This window comes from Notamacropus eugenii, chromosome 1, assembly GCF_028372415.1.
Source record: "Notamacropus eugenii isolate mMacEug1 chromosome 1, mMacEug1.pri_v2, whole genome shotgun sequence".
NCBI lineage: Eukaryota > Metazoa > Chordata > Mammalia > Diprotodontia > Macropodidae > Notamacropus > Notamacropus eugenii.
The window spans coordinates 596661618-596677486 of record NC_092872.1 but is presented as its reverse complement, the minus strand read 5'-3'; the positions used below and the strand labels follow the sequence as shown (position 1 = coordinate 596677486).

Here is a 15869-nt window from a genome sequence, read left to right as displayed (position 1 = left end):
TTGTTAAACACTTACCAGCACGCTCTGGATTAGCTTCATTCTATTCCATAGCTATCTACTACATTTGTCCAAGTCTACTAAGGAGCAAGAGGTGAAGAGTAATAGGGTAGCTGCTTTGGCTGGATTTAGGGGCATATGTATTACATTGGAAAAGAGTGATCCAGTGCATTAATGTGAGAGAGGTGAGGGAAGGGAGGACTTGGGAAGAATGGAAATTGACTAGGATCAATGTGAGATAACAGAATTAAGTGCAACTTGAAGAGGGAATATAAGGTCTGGAACAGAAAACTTCCCGTCTTGCCCATTTCATCCCAAAATATGAGCCCTCCCTTATAATAAATAAATATAATAAAAAATTCACACCCTCATTGATCATATCTGAAAATGTATGTATCATTCTATATCTCTAGTCCATCATCTCTCGGCCAAGAAGTGGAAAGTGTGTTTCATCATCAATCTACTGAAGCTGTGACTAGGCATTGCACTGATCAGAGTTCAAAGTTGTTTTTCTTTAGATTATTGTACTCATTGTGTAAATTGTTCTTCTGGTTCTGCTCAATTCACTGCAACAGTTCCTATAAGTCTACCCAAATTTCTCTGATTCCATCAGTGCCTTTTATCATTTCTTATGGTGTGATATTATTTAATTACATTATACTATAATTTTTCATCTGTCCCTAATTGATAGTGTGATAGGACTAGGGTTCATTATTTTCCCACATCAAGGATTAGTATTACTTAAAAGATAACACTACTATCTCTGGGATTTCACTGGTCCCTCCTTCTCCTGAAGTAGTTTTTTGGTCACCTAAGGGCTGCATCAATATGTAGTCAGAGTCCCTCTGATTTGGATTAATGAAGATTACAACAGTTATCACCAGCTTTGCTGACTAGACTCATTTCCATATGGAGATGAAGTGGGGGGTCAAACCATCCAGAGAAGCTAAGTGTCACTGTTTCCTTGTATATCCTTGCTGTTGTAGAGCAAAGTAAACCTCCTTTTGGCAACTGTTCAATGATTTGCAATTTTCTTCTGCAGTTCATTTGACAGATGAGGAATCTGAAGCAGACAGGGTTAAGTGATTTGCCCAGGGTCACATAGCTAGTAAGTGTCTGAGGCCAGATTTGAACTCTGGTCTTCCTGACTCCAGGCCCAGCGCTCTCTCCATGGCTAGCTGGCCTGTAAGTTCTTCATCATGAAGTTCATTGGCACTGTATGTCAGTTTCATGACTGCATGCTTGTCCAGGTTCTAGATTATGCACAATGTTTTCATGCTTTCCCAGTCACCAACGGAGTGAAACAAGACTGTGCACTTGTTACCATGCTTTTTAGCATGATGTTTTCAGTCATGTTGTCAAATGCTTTCAATGAGGATGAAGATGACATCAAAGTCAACTACTGCACTGATGGTAAATTCTTCAACTTGAAAAGGCTACAAATCAAGACCAAAGTGGAGGGAGTGTTGGTGCAGAATTTTCTGTTTACAGATGATTGTGCACTCAATGCAGCCTCTTAAGCTGAGATGCAACAAAGTATGGATGAATTCTCTGCTGATTGTGCTAATTTTGGCTTAACAATTAACAGCAAGAAAACACAGGTGCTCCATCAGCTGGCATTGCACCATTCATATGTGGAACCATCAGCTACAGCAAACGGAGAAGTTTTGAATACTGTGGATAAGTTTACTTACCTTGGATGTACACGTTGACAATGAGGCTGATGCATGCATCGCCAGAGCTAGCTCACTGTTTGGGAGGCTCCAAAGGAAAGTATGGGAGAAAAGAGGTATTAGACTGACTACCAAACTGAAGATCTACAGAGCCATTTGGCTGACCTCATTGTTGTATGCCTGTGAAACCTATACCAGTGCCATGCCAAAAAACTGAATTGCTTCGATTTGAACTGTCTTAGGAAGATTCTCAAGATTACCTGGCAGGAAAAGGTACCAGACACTGAGGTCTTTACTCTAATTAAACTGCCAAGCATTCAAACTCTGCTTCAGACAGTGCAACTCCCATGGGCTGGCCACATTGTTTGAATGCAAAAACGTACATTTGCCTAAAAGACTCTTCTATGGAGAAACACACAGGGCAAACTTTCATATGGTGGTCAGAAGAAATGGTACAAGTACACTTTCAAAGTCTCAAGAACTTGGAATTGACTGTGTGACATGGGAGACACTGGCACAGGACCACCCAATATCTCATGCCCACGTCGGAGAAGGTGCTGTGCTGTATGAGCAAAGTACAATTAAAACAGCTCAAAGGAAATGTAGGATGTGCAAATTTGGAGTATCCATCCCAAATGTTCACACAGACTATTTGTACTCAACCTATGGTAAAGCAAATGCTCTGTATTGTGGTAGAGCAAGCTCATATTGGTCATAGTCAGACACTAGTGATGTCATTTTGGTCCTCTTCAAGAACAAAGGACAACAACCAACCAACCAACCAACCAACCAATGATTTGCAAGTGCCTCCTTTTTTCCCAACATCAAACCTGAACTAATAAGATATTGGTGGTAGGCCCATCCAGAACAGACAGGTGCCCACTTGTTTCCAGTTTGTTCCTACAGCAAAAAGGGTTGCTAACAATATTTTTGTACAGATGAATCCTTTTCCTCTGTCTTTAATCCTTTTAGAGTATGTGAAGAGGTATATTGGTAATTGTTTATCAACGAGTTTTTCTCCCACCCAAAAGTATGCATGACATATTTTTAAATATAAGCTGCATTATTAATATTTTCTCCATCATTTCCTTAAGTGAAAGCAACCAACAAAACAACACATTAAGCCCTGATTTGTAGCATTTCCCATAGTTTAGGTATAATTGCTCACACTGAAAATTTCCTGATCAACTCTCCTGAAATGGTGTGAGACAGCTCTAACATATCCCTGGGTATATGCTTTGTAGTAGTTATCTGTTTACATTTTGAAATCCCTCACAACCTAGCTGCAATTGGTTTTTCCACTTATTATATATTACTCCCCCTCCCACACTCCTCAGTTCACCCAGATTGGTCTTCTTGATGTTCCTCATTGTAACACCAATCATGGCAGCACACCTGACGACTGCTGCTGTGAATAATTTCAAGGGTCTAATCACATAGTATAATGAACTCTCTATTCAGCAACAAACTAAGAATTGTTCAGTAAAGCATAACATTCATAGCAACATCCTCAATCAATACCGAGTGTCCCAGTAAAATCCACACCATCCACCCCTAGGTCACAGTAAGAATAATCTTCTTAATCAATACCAAGTATCCAAGTAAAGTCCTCTTTCATCTAAACTCTAGGTTGACTTCCAAGTCCCATGGCTCTTCCTCTGCAGGCTGACCACTCCTGACTCTCTACTCAATTCACATGTAGCAGCTCTCTGCTCTTGTTCCTGGTCTCAGCTCAGCAGGACTGCTCTACTCCGAAGCTTCTGCCTCTGGAAAAACAAAGCTCAACAAGACAACAACAATACTGAAACACACTATCAGTACTGTCACCTCAATTCACATCTGAAGTCCAGAGTCTCGGTGTTAACAGCTTAGTTCACTTTAACAGCTTTCAAAAGGGGCTAAGCCCCATGGATGTGTTTCTACCCTACAGCTCCATTTGTTTCCAAGTTCAAAGGCTCCTTCAGCAAGTCTCAGTCATCAGAGGTGCCCCCCCCCCAGTTGTCTTCTTCTCAGTGATGGCTCATCCCTTCAAGGCCGGCTCTCTTCAGGTCTGCTTTCTCAACACCAGCTCTCTCTTTATATATAGTTCTACTCAGTATCTGATTGGCTAGAACCCACATGTATGTATCTGATTGACTAGCTCCCACATACACCTATCTGACTGGTTAAAACTCAGTCCAGAAAAACAGCAAAAATCCTACTTTGCTTGCTGTTTCACTCACCCAAAATCCTGTCTTCCTGCCTTTGTCTTGGCTAAGTACATCCCAAATGCCTGGAATGCAAATCTACCTCATCCCTGTCTCTTAGAATCCTAGGTTTCCTTCAAAACTTTGCTAAAGCAACCCCTTTAACACAAAGTAATTTCCAATTCCCACACCTGCTAGTGTCCTTCTTCCAAAATATACCTTCTGTCCATATTGTATTATGCTTATTTATGGGCACATAGTCTCCCCTAATGGAATGCAATCCTTGAGACTGGGGATGTTTTCCTTTTTGTTTTCCCCCCAGCACATTGTCTGGCACAAAGCAGATACTTAAATGACTGTTTGTTTGATATCCTCAGTGTAGAGGAGAAACTTCTGTCTGTTCAGATCAGTACCTTCTTAGCATCTTATATTCTTAGAGGGTTTGTCTGGGACACTAAGAGGTTAAGTGACTTGCCTAATATATATCATATTCTCTGTAGTGTCAGAAGTGAAATTTCAATCTTAATCTTCCTGGTTTTAAAACCAACTCTCTATTTATGCCACACTAAATGCTGCTCTGACTCATACACACACACACTTATATACGTATGTGTGTATGTGTGCCTCTATAGCTATATCTCACATACACACATTACTGCCCTCCTATAACTTGCAATCAAGTACACAAATAACTGTAATACAATAACTATATATGCAAGTTATATGGCAATGTTTATCAGATGAAAAGTATAAACAGGACAAAGAGTTTAAGACTTGAAATGCAGGAGGTGTTATTTCTATCTAGATTGATCAAGAGAGCTGTATAGAACAGCAATTTGAGTCATGAAAAATGGAACATAGTAGGCACTTAATAAATGCTTTACTGTTCCATTTCACATCATAGTCCCCTTCCTCTGTAAAGTAGGAAGTAGGTTCATTCTCATATTTCTTATTAGCAAGCAAGTTTGATCATTATATTTACACAACATTCAGTTTCAATGTTACTGTTGTTCTTTCTATTTCCAATTTATAATTGTGTGTCCTATTCTTTCTTATTCTTCTTCACTTTGAGTCAATTCATATGTCTTTCCTGTCTTCTTCAAATTCATTGTTAACAAACCCAATAATATTCCATTATATTCATGTACCACAATTTTTCCAGTAATTCACTAATTGATGAGTATCAGATTTCTTTCCAGTTCTTCTCTACCATAGAAAATACAATTTGATGTACATTGGATGACTTTTTCTATCTTTGATTTCCTACATGTATATGCTTGGCAATGTGACCTCTGGGCCAAAGCATATGGATAGTGTAGTGACTTTCCTGGCATATTTCCAAGTAGTTTTCCAGAATGGTTGGACTGATTTACAATTCCACCAATAATATATTTGTATATTTGTCTTCCCACAGTCCCTTTGACATGGATTATTCCCATTTTTAGAAAAAAAAATCTGCCAGTTTGTTGGATGTAGAGTGAAATCTCAGAGTTGTTTTGATTTGCATTTCTCTTATTGTTAGTGATTTGAAATAATGCATTATGTAGTTGTTAATAATGTAAAATTTTTTTTTGAGTACTGTTTGTTTGCATTTTTTTGACCACTTATCCATCAAGGAATGGCCTCTTAATCTTTACATTTTCAAGCATTCATTTCTATTGCTAACGGATTACTCTGATCTAGTTCCTTCTAAATCACTCCCCTGCAGGTTGCAATTATAATTTCCTTATACAAAACCCATTTATCATAAACACTTGGGCAGTGGGACATGAAAAAAAACAGCACCCTTAGGTGCCAAAGCAAAGGAAGAGAGATATCTTCAAGAGTGTAAAGAAATTAATAATTTTTATGCTGTCTTTCAGAGCTCAAAGAAACTATATAAACATATTCAAAGGAAGAATAGGCACCATGTATACCTATAAGACAAGAGAATGTCTTCAAGACATCTACTAACAATTTGGAGGCATCATGTAGAATATTGGCCTCATATTTACCTGTGCCAAAGATTGGAGAAAGGTCAAAGTGATTTATTCCTTAAAAAGTGCGCGGATGGAGCTTCCTGATCTGTTTTATTCAAATGGGACTAGATTCTGTAGTGTCCATGTGTTAAAATTTTATTATTTTATACAACAACAACAAAACAACCCCAAAACAAATTCTAAGTTTCTGAGTGCACATCTTAAGTCTGTGGGGTAGGTGAGAAGTCTGTAGGACTAGGAGGCAAAGACTTAAATTTTTGTCTTGGCTATGTGAATGTGGGTAAGTCATATAACCTATCTGTTCTAATTTCCTCATTTGTTAAATGGATATACTATCTGAACTAGTTACCTTATATGAGTCTTCTGAATACTGGATGGGATAATTTATGAAAGCATTTTTGTAAGTATTAAAGTGCTATTTGAATGAAAAGAATGCAAGCTTCAAGTTTTAATGGCTTCTCCCAATGAGTGCATAATTGTTACAGGTTTTGTTTTTAAATCTCATAGGTACCTTTGGACAAATCAGATAAAAAAAAAAAACAAACCAGCCTAGATTTCATTCTAATTCCCCAAACAAGCTCATTTCATCAGACAATTTTCAGGGCTCCACTTTATACTGGTTCGACTTGAAGTTAATGGAAGATGCTTGGGCAAAGACACACACACACACACACACACACACACACACACACACTATACATATACAATACAGGCTAATGGCAAAATATCACTATTATTGTTAACTATTATACATGATTTATTATGATAAAATAGCAAAGATCTCTCCTGCTCTCTCTTACTACTTAGTGCTATGGCAGTAGAGTTTATATGGTTACTAATTTTAAACTTGCTGAATTCAATACTGGGTTTACAGTCATTATGGGACACAAACAAAGAACAGGTTAGGGAAAGACAATTATTTATCATAAAATAAAAATGTGACTACTTAATATAATATTTATCATAGATATAACTTTTTGAGAATTTTACAATGCACTGAACTTTCCATTGGAAATGTAAAAATTTATTAATCTTGTAAGTATAATTATTTTGAATATATTTGTGTATTCGAATACATTTATAATCGTGGAGTCATGGGTGAGACGTTTCCAATTTTACTTTTTTTTTTTTTTTTACAAAATATGTTTTTGAAAGAGATATAAAGAGAATAACTTTATTTCATTTGGAAAAATTAGGAAACTTTTCTCTCACAGTTAATCTGATAGAATTCTCTTAGTAAATCTATTTTTATAAATCCTTGCTGTATAGTACTATTTTCATATTCAAATTGGACCTATACTCACATAGTTTGAAAAAGGGGTGTATTAAAACTGGTTATTTTGAAAACAAGTAATTTAATCTTGTCAAACAGCTGATTGCAAATTGGTTGCTTTTAAAATAGCTGTTTGATTGAATTAGTCCCAAAACCATATTGTGTATGCAGACAGCTTCCTCTCAGAAATATAGTAGGGATCCTCCTTTATTTTGTTCCTTTATTGTCCTGTAAGATCTAGAATGGTGTTTATTAATTATCATCTTCTGAGCCAATAAGATATTTCAACAGGAGGAATTATTCCTTCTACTATGTGACACCTAATAGTATATGAAAGTTGCTTCCTAATTGGCTTATTAACTTTAAAAATTCTGCCTAAAAATAAACATGGTGGGAAAAAAATCAGAAAGTAATACTAGTGATACCATCCTATGGATGGCTTTGTAATTGCATACTGAAACTATGCAATTTTTTTAAGAGAATGAAAAATGCAAATTAAGGATTTGAGAATTTATTTTCCTCCTATTCAGTATTTAGTATATAAAATGCTTCTTTATATTCTAAAGTAATCCTTTGAAACAGCTTCTGTTATTTTAGTCAATCTGTATTTCAAACACATAACATAACAACATAAACGGTGTGTAATGAAGACGAACAAAAATTCAGGTCGAATTCACTCTGCCGAAAAATTGCAAATTAAAATCCTTTGATTGGTATTCTGACTGGATTTCTTAATAATCTAGATATAAATTCGATACTAAACAGAGGACAGTAATGCGTTTGACAAACCCTCGACCAGAATGAAGAGCCCAATCAGAAAAAGACTTCTTAAACATTTTAGGGTGATAAGAAAAAAGAGAACATTTAAATCGTAGAGAGATGGGTGTATATCTTTGGGGAGAGTGATAATATACACCCCAGGGGATTCATAACAATTCCAGCAGGTTGGGGGTTGGGGTGTACTTGGATATGGGGACTTAACAGTTTGTATATTTCCAATAAATCATGCGATGACTAATTAAATGTTTGATATTTTAATATCGCGTTCGATTCAATTAGAAGTGTGTGGAGTGGGGGTGGGGGTGGTAAGAATTTCTTCCAAGCTGCGGACACTGCTGGAGAGCTTCTCAACACCAGGGGAAGCCAGGAAAGCTGCGGGCTCTGCACAATGCCTCCTCGGGGTTGGTGTCCCCAAGCATGACGCTGTCCAGAAGGTTCGTGGTTTCCTGAAGGTCACTTAGCAAAAACGTGGAGGGCGGGGCGGGGGTGGGGGCTCGTAGATTGAGTGACCGGGCGAAAAGGGAAGGGAAGGGAAGGGAAAAGAAGAGAAGGGAAGGGAAGGGAAGCGAAGGGAAGAAAAGGAAAAGCTGTGTGTGATTACCGTGGGGACCTGTGAGGGGAAAGGGAGAGTTGGTTCCGGGGGTGGTGGGGCTGGTGATGGAAATAGGTGAAGAAGGAAAATACAAGCCTAAAAAGGACAACCTAGCCACAGATAAGAAGTGCAAGCTCTTCACTCTTGACCAAATTTAACCCAATTCCGAAGGGAAGCCTTGAGAAATGGTATCTACTCTAGGGGAAGCTTGATAGGATCGCTGGAACAGGCGTCTGGGGTGTGTGTGGGGGTGGGGAAACTCGTGAACTGGGCCTTCACTGGGCTACTCCCTTGTTCTTCAAATGCTGAAGCTGCCCCTCTGCTGAACGAAGCAGCAGTCCTAACGGTAAAGCTATCTTTTTAGGTTACAGTCCGAAGTGATCCTAGTCCTTTGAAACGAGCAAATCGTTGTCTCTTTAAAACAAACAAACAAACAAAAACCGGGAACAGCTGCAATATACTTCTAGTCCCCTGAGGGAACTGAGAATTTAAGAGTTACCCGAGATAACAGTGTTGCCTTTCTCCTTTTATCTCAGAAGGGTTCTCTCTTAAGATGCATCAGGTTGGAGCAGAGCATTTGGGGAAGGGAAGCCGAATCTCAGTTGGCTTGTAGTTGTTCTGGATAAAGAAAAAAAATTCTTGAAAAAATTTTTTTGCCTGCCTCGCGTTGCTGTTCCTGCCTCCCACTCTCGGTATCCCCACTTCCTGCGTCAGAAATTCTCTCTGTGGTTTTGGGGAGCGAGCTGTGCAGAGAGAGATTGAAAACCGCGGACTAATAACCACCTTAAAACCCATTCAGGGAAGTTAGCCTGTTATCAGTAAAGCCTACGAGTTATGTTTTTACAGGGCTTTGATACTTAAGGTTTTCAGTTTTGGTTGGGGGAAAAAGGGGAAGAAGGAGGAGTTGTGGGGATCTGGCTAAAACAGTAGCATTTTAAACCTTTATATTCTAATGTTGCTTTTAAAAAATTTCAAGATTAGTCCTTTATTTTGCTCTTGCTTTTTTTCTCTAGTAAAGGGGTCGAATCGAAAGCTCTGGCATATGCCCACCTCTTTCCCTAAAGGAGTCTGACTGAGAACCCGTTCTTTAGAAGGCTGTCAATCCCTCTTCTCTTAGTAAACTTCACTCACTGCTCTCCAACCGCCCCACAATCCCAATCCTACTGTGTGCCCCACGGTGATTTATTCAGTTAGGCGCAGATCAAGGTAGGTCCCTCCTTTTCCTTATATTGAGAGCACTGTGTCTGTATGTGTAGTGATTGCTTCTCTAGTGGGCTCCTTGGATTCCCTTCTAATCATTTTGTCAGTTCAATAGAGAAACCGGAGGAGGAATGTAGTGAGAATAACACAAAATGGGGCGATACGGAGGGAGGTTCATTCTCCTATTTAAATGACTCCATTTAAAAAATTAACATCTACGAGGGAAGAAGGAAAGTCCCAGAAAGAGGCAGGTGTGTCCCAATAATATCTCCATTAAACTTAATCTCTGCTCTTTTCAAATGAGGAGAGAGAAGGATTAGTAATAAAAGACAAACTAAGTTCACAGAAGGCGTTGTCTTTAATGATTCCCCAAATGGCCAGATGGGAAATTCTCCATTGGTTGATTTTTTTTCAGGACGGTCAGTTCAAAAACACCTCTCGGGTACTCTACTTTCATTTAAGAGGTGTCCCACTCCAGGATCTTGTACCTGTAGAAACCCTTTCCAATAGTCACCCCAATACCTAAAATTGCACAGCGACATTCCCAAGATTGAGAGGTTTCTCCTGTGATGAAAAAAAAGTGTGTGCAAAATGTTTTGTTTCCCCGTTAGCTAAATGCATAAGTGGGGCAGGATCGTTGGATTTTAAGGAATTAACATTTCTTTATGAGCTATTTCCAGAGACTGAAAAATAATGTCAGGGGAGAAAAATGCAAATCATTTATGAGTAGCAGAATGGACTGGTAAACAAAGATGGAAGTGAGGAAACGTACACAGACACAGTTTTTTCTGAGTTGAGCTGCAGGAAATCTCTAAGGAGCATAAAGAAATAATACTTCAAATAAGGAAAATATCGATAGACAGAGGAATCCTTAGTGCCTTAAGTTATAGAGCAAGTGACTAAAATCATTGACAGAAAATATGGAACTAACTAAACCATAAAATGGATCTCTCTACCAAATACTAGCAGGAGAAAACACCTGTAATGACCCGGGGAGAGATACTTCTGTTTTACTGAGCGGTCCGAGGTTGCAAGGTTGGTGTTGATGGAAACAAGGGGATACTCTCTCCCTCTCTCTCTCCCTCTTTCTCTCCCTTTCCCTCTCCCTCTCCCTCTCCCTCTCCTCTCTCTCTCTCTCTCTCTCTCTCTCTCTCTCTCTCTCTCTCTCTCTCTCTCTCTCTCTCTCTCTCTCTCTCTCTCTCCCCCCCCCCCTCACTCTCACATACACACACACGTAGAATCGCGGACACGCATACACAACGCACGCACACAAATGTGTTGCTGAAAAAATGGACAGCTCCTTATTTCCCTACTCTGAGTAACCAGTTTGTTAATTCGCGCCGACTTTCTCCAAAATTTATAAAAGATACTTTCTCCTCGAGGGACCGTTAATAACGAACTAGCTAACACAGATGAGCTTACTAATTCCGATTTCCTTCTGTAAAAGCAGGAATAATGCAACAGAAAAAAAAATTATGTGAGATGAAACTGTATTAATATTGGTATATGGCTCACAGGACTGATATGTTAGCAGATCCCTGAGTCTTTTCCTATTGTATAGACCCATAATCTCTCCTCACACTTGCCATTAGGTCCACTAAATGTGTGCCTTTTATTCAAACACAAGACACTACAGACACTTCTCTGCACCTGTTCTCCACCGATGAGAGTGATTTGGTCAAGGGAAGACTGTTTCAAAGTACAGGATAAACTATGATCAATAAAAAGGTACAGCATGTTATATAAATAATGCGCAGTGGCACTGGGACAGGACTCACTGCCGCGGAAACGAATGTCGTCTTCAGGAAATTGGGCTGGGAAAGTCATAAACTGAAACCCGCTGTTCCAAAGCAAAGAGTCTCATTTCCTCAATATTAAACTACGGGAGCTAAGCTTTAGGTTGTGCTGATCCAATTATAGTCATACTGGTGCCTAAAAGGATAGAAAAGACAAAAGGATGTTAGATTTACTTTGAGAATTATGGCAACTTCTAATTTAGAAAGCCTGTCTAAAGTTGCAATAAAATAAGAGTTTTATTCTTTCTTGGACAGCAAAGTGATTCCGGTAGTTTGATAATTTTAGAAACCTGGAAGATGACAATTTTAAGGCAGCTGCATGGAATGCAAAATCCTTTTCACTTGCTAAGAGGCAAGTTTTTTTCTTCTCCTTTCTTTTACTCTTGCTCCCCCCCCCCCCCCCCCTTTAGTGTGTGTGTATGTATTGATTTCACCCTTCGCTTTCAGTCTAGCCGCTGAATACCATTTAGGCCAAGATTGGGTATAATGGAAATATCATCAGGAGACAATTACCCTTTCAGAGTATTCACTTCTACTCACAGACACTGTTATTTGAGAAATAGGATCATTTGATTTCATATTGCACTAAATAACACCCAGCCGTTTCAAATTGCCAGCTTCTTAAAAACCACCCATTGGAATAAATTGCAGCGCTCCTCTTTTGCTTTTCAGAGAAATATTATGTGAGTCGGGTATAACTTTGTAAAAAAGGACAAAAAGCAACCCTATGCGTTCTCTATTGGAAGGAACAAATCTGGCCACTGTTATAGGCCTCTAGCAAGGAAATTATCAAAGGCAACCACCTCTCTCTCCATCACCACCCCCTCTTTGCCCACTCAGCACCTCCTCCCTCCTAAGTTTGAGGTGGTTTAAACACTCTGCTTTTGAACTAAAATTTACAGCCTCCGCATCCACCAGAAGAAAGAGCCGCAGGCCAAAGCTCCCTACTTTTAAAATAACATTTGCGTTTAGAGTGGAAAAAAATTGGTAGGTGGGGAAAGCACTGATTTTCTTCTGTAGATTGGAGCCTCCTCGGAGGTGTCTATACGGATCCAGAGGGCCTGTTTTTGTTTTTTAAAGACTCAGGGACGCTTGTTTTCAGGTCTTGGAATCGGAGAGACGCACTGCAACATACTGCAGGCAGACAGATGTCTCCCAGGCTGAGCACCAGGACTCCTTCCGAACAACCCTCCCGCTCCCTGCCTCCCTACCAGGAGCTCTTTGCTCTCTCCCTCTCTCCGACTACGTTTGTTCATCCTTGAGCTGAGTCTGTTGGCCCCGCTGGACAGATTGCCGAGGTCCGTGGTCCCGGAAGATAGAGAAAGGGAAGAAGTCGTGGAGGAAGAGAACTAGCCTTTCTTTCCTGATAGCTCCTTCTAGGCTCACTGCAGAGTCCAAGGACAGCGAGAGGCAGAGAAAGGATGGAAGAGAGGAGACCAAGTTTCCTCCACAATCTGCAGTCAATGGCATTTTAGAAACTGATAAGCATTGCTCAGCAATGAGCTGAATTTGTTAATTGGTACTTGAACTGCAAAGCTCGATGCTCTCGATTTTCCTCCTTTTTTAAAGCAAGATTTTACCCCTTGCTTTCCTGGTTCATTTGTGCCAAGGTGTAGTGCTCCTTTAAGACTATGAATGCCTCTGCTAATCTGGTCATCAAAGACTTCAGTATAGTTATATTAATGTCTTTTTAGAGATGGCTAATTAGACTTTTTTTTTTTTTAAAGAGAGAAATGGAATACTGTATCTTCCCTACAGCTTACCTGTCCTTGCGAAATGAGGCATGGGACAAGCATTAAGTGGAGATACGAGGATTAGGGGTGGGGTGAGGAAGGGGTGGCTTCTCTTGAGGGGACAGAATCCCCAAGGGGATTACTCTGGGTAATTTGGGGAAAAATATCTTCACTTGGTAAAGGAGTGTAGGGGGTAGGGAGGATGATTTTCTAAATATTCTGATATGGGAGGGCTTGGGTTAATCAAAATTCAGTCTAATTTTCCTTTGGGTATTATTAGATGAGGGAAAGGGAGGTTGAGAGATCTGTGAAGTGAGAATCAGAAATGACAGATGAGTTAGAGTCTATGAAGGCCTATTCACAGTCATAGGTGAAAATGTTTAGGTCCACAAAGGAATTCTTCTGCTCTCTTTCCCTCCCCTCCCCTTCCCTCACTTCTGAGTCAGAGAACAGCTGAAAAGAGACAGCACTTGTAAACATATATTTCATCAATTTAAATCCTCTTTAAAACAAATGGAAGTATGATTCATAGGAGAACACGGAGAACCACCGTCTGCCTTAAAAGAGAATCTGCTGCCAAGATTATCTTTAATTCCAGATTCTCACTCCATCCACGACTTCCCAACCTTTGGATTCAGGCCAGGATACTCTTCTTCTGAATGAGAGTCAACCTACTGAGGTTTACTTTTCCTAAGTAAACAGAAGCATAGGGAGAAAGCAGATAGCCTTGGCAAGTACTCTAGTGAATCTCCTCAGAAATCTATGAGCTCTACAATCCAGGGAAGAAGGGCAAGGATCTACCAGGCTTAAAACAAGCTTCCCCTGCCCAGGGCTGTGATCATGCCCTTATCACTGCCTCTTGTACCATCTTGACTTCACCACAAATTCTTAAACTTGAAAGATAAATCAAAAATATCTCTTTATCAAATATCAAAAGATATAAAAAACCACACAGTTTTGGGAACTAAAGAATACCCACCCAAGGGCTTTTTAGAACTGACTCTGGATCCTGTAAATAATAAAAATAGTTAACATGCATGCCACACTTCAAAATTTGCAAAGCATTTTTACATATATCATCACATTTGATCTTCACAAGAACATTGTAAAGTAGTTCCTATTACCACCTCCATTTTACAGATGAAGAAACTGAAGCTGAAAGAGTTTAAGTGACTTAATTAAGGTCACATGGCTAAGTGTCTAAAGCATTATTTGGATCCAGTCTTAATGATTCCAAGTCCACCAGCTCTGTGTCTAGTATATCAATCTACTTCCCAAGGGTACCTTTGCATATTTGTATTTAACTTCCTAGTTAACAAAAGCTCTCAGATGCATTAGTTCACTTGATCCTCAATAAAATACAAAACTATAAGGCAGGTCAGGTCACTCAATAAACAACTGAGATTCAACCAGATTAAGTAGTCTGTGCGAAGTCCCTGACTGCAAAACTCAAACCTAAAGTTCTCTGGCTGCTCTTGACAATAGGAATCCTAAATGAGTAGTTTTCATGACACTCTCATTCCTGAAACCAAAGTCCTATTGAATGAAACTAATAAAAGCTGGTTACGTGAGGCATTCCCCTGCCCAGGTTAAAAATGACAAGGAGAGTTGAATGGGAATTCACTTATAGGTGGATTTGAGAGGGAAACACTGGTATTTGGACTGATAATGAACTCCTAAACACTCAGAACAGCTTTTCCTGCAAGACGCCTTTGCCTAGATGGACCAAATGATTGTAACCACCTGTGCCATCTCCCTTAATCCCAAGAGATGAGAGAATTTTATGTTATACTGAAACTTCTCTCTTTCCCCCTTCCCACTAGAGTTGGGGCCAGAAAATATTTTTTTTCTGGAAAAAATAAGCAAGTGTGAAGATAGCTTGGGTTTTTTTTATATTTGTGAAGACATTTTGTCATGATTTAGAAGGCCCCGGAAATACATCATTGGCAGGTTCCTATGTTATACAAGTAGATATGGGAGAAGTGTCACACAAGCATACACACACATACATACACATATACCCACTCACACATACATCACATCACATCACATCACATCACATCACATCACATCACATCACATCACATCACATCACATCACATCACATCACATCACATCACATCACATCACATCACATCACATCACATCACATAGTAGATGTGACTCAAGTTTCCCTAAAAGAATGGAAAGAGGAGTTTAAGAGGAAAGGATAGCAGGGTTTCCAAATCATTAAGAGGCCAAAACATCTCATAGATTGAATCACGGTATTTCAGAGTTACATAAAATCTTAGAAGTTATCTAGTCCAATTTCCTAATTTATAGATAAGGAAACTGAGTCAGAGAGAATAAGAGATTTGCCCAAGGTCACAGGGAGAGAAAAGGGGCAGAGCTAGGATTTCAAGGCAGGTCTTTCTTTGAACTCTCAGTCTGTAGTTCCTGGATTTCCACAATTCCAAAGGGAAAGATTTTTAGGGGCCTCTTTTCTTCATTTTCTCTTTCTGTCTTAAAATAAGATTCAGGAAGCTATGTAGTTTCCACCACCACCCTTCCCCTTGATCTCTTCTGCATCCTAGATCTGGGCATATTTTTCTTCTACTTTTCTGAAGACCTAGAGTTAGTGTAAATGTTCTCCATTCTCCCTTGTAGGCCTAGATTTTTTA

At 39.4% G+C, this 15869-nt stretch overlaps 1 long non-coding RNA gene across 2 annotated transcripts in view; it reads left to right on the top strand.

Annotated features, from left to right (window-relative positions):
• Window positions 1-15869, top strand: part of LOC140520579 (uncharacterized) — a 96231-nt gene that overhangs the window by 28186 nt on the left and 52176 nt on the right. The window contains exon 3 of one of the 2 annotated variants that reach the window (XR_011972577.1): window positions 3300-6932. The exons of the other annotated variant lie outside the window; for it this stretch is intronic. This is a non-coding gene — a long non-coding RNA (uncharacterized lncRNA). Of the gene's footprint in view, window positions 1-3299; window positions 6933-15869 lie in introns of those variants that run through there. 2 annotated transcript variants of the gene reach the window in all.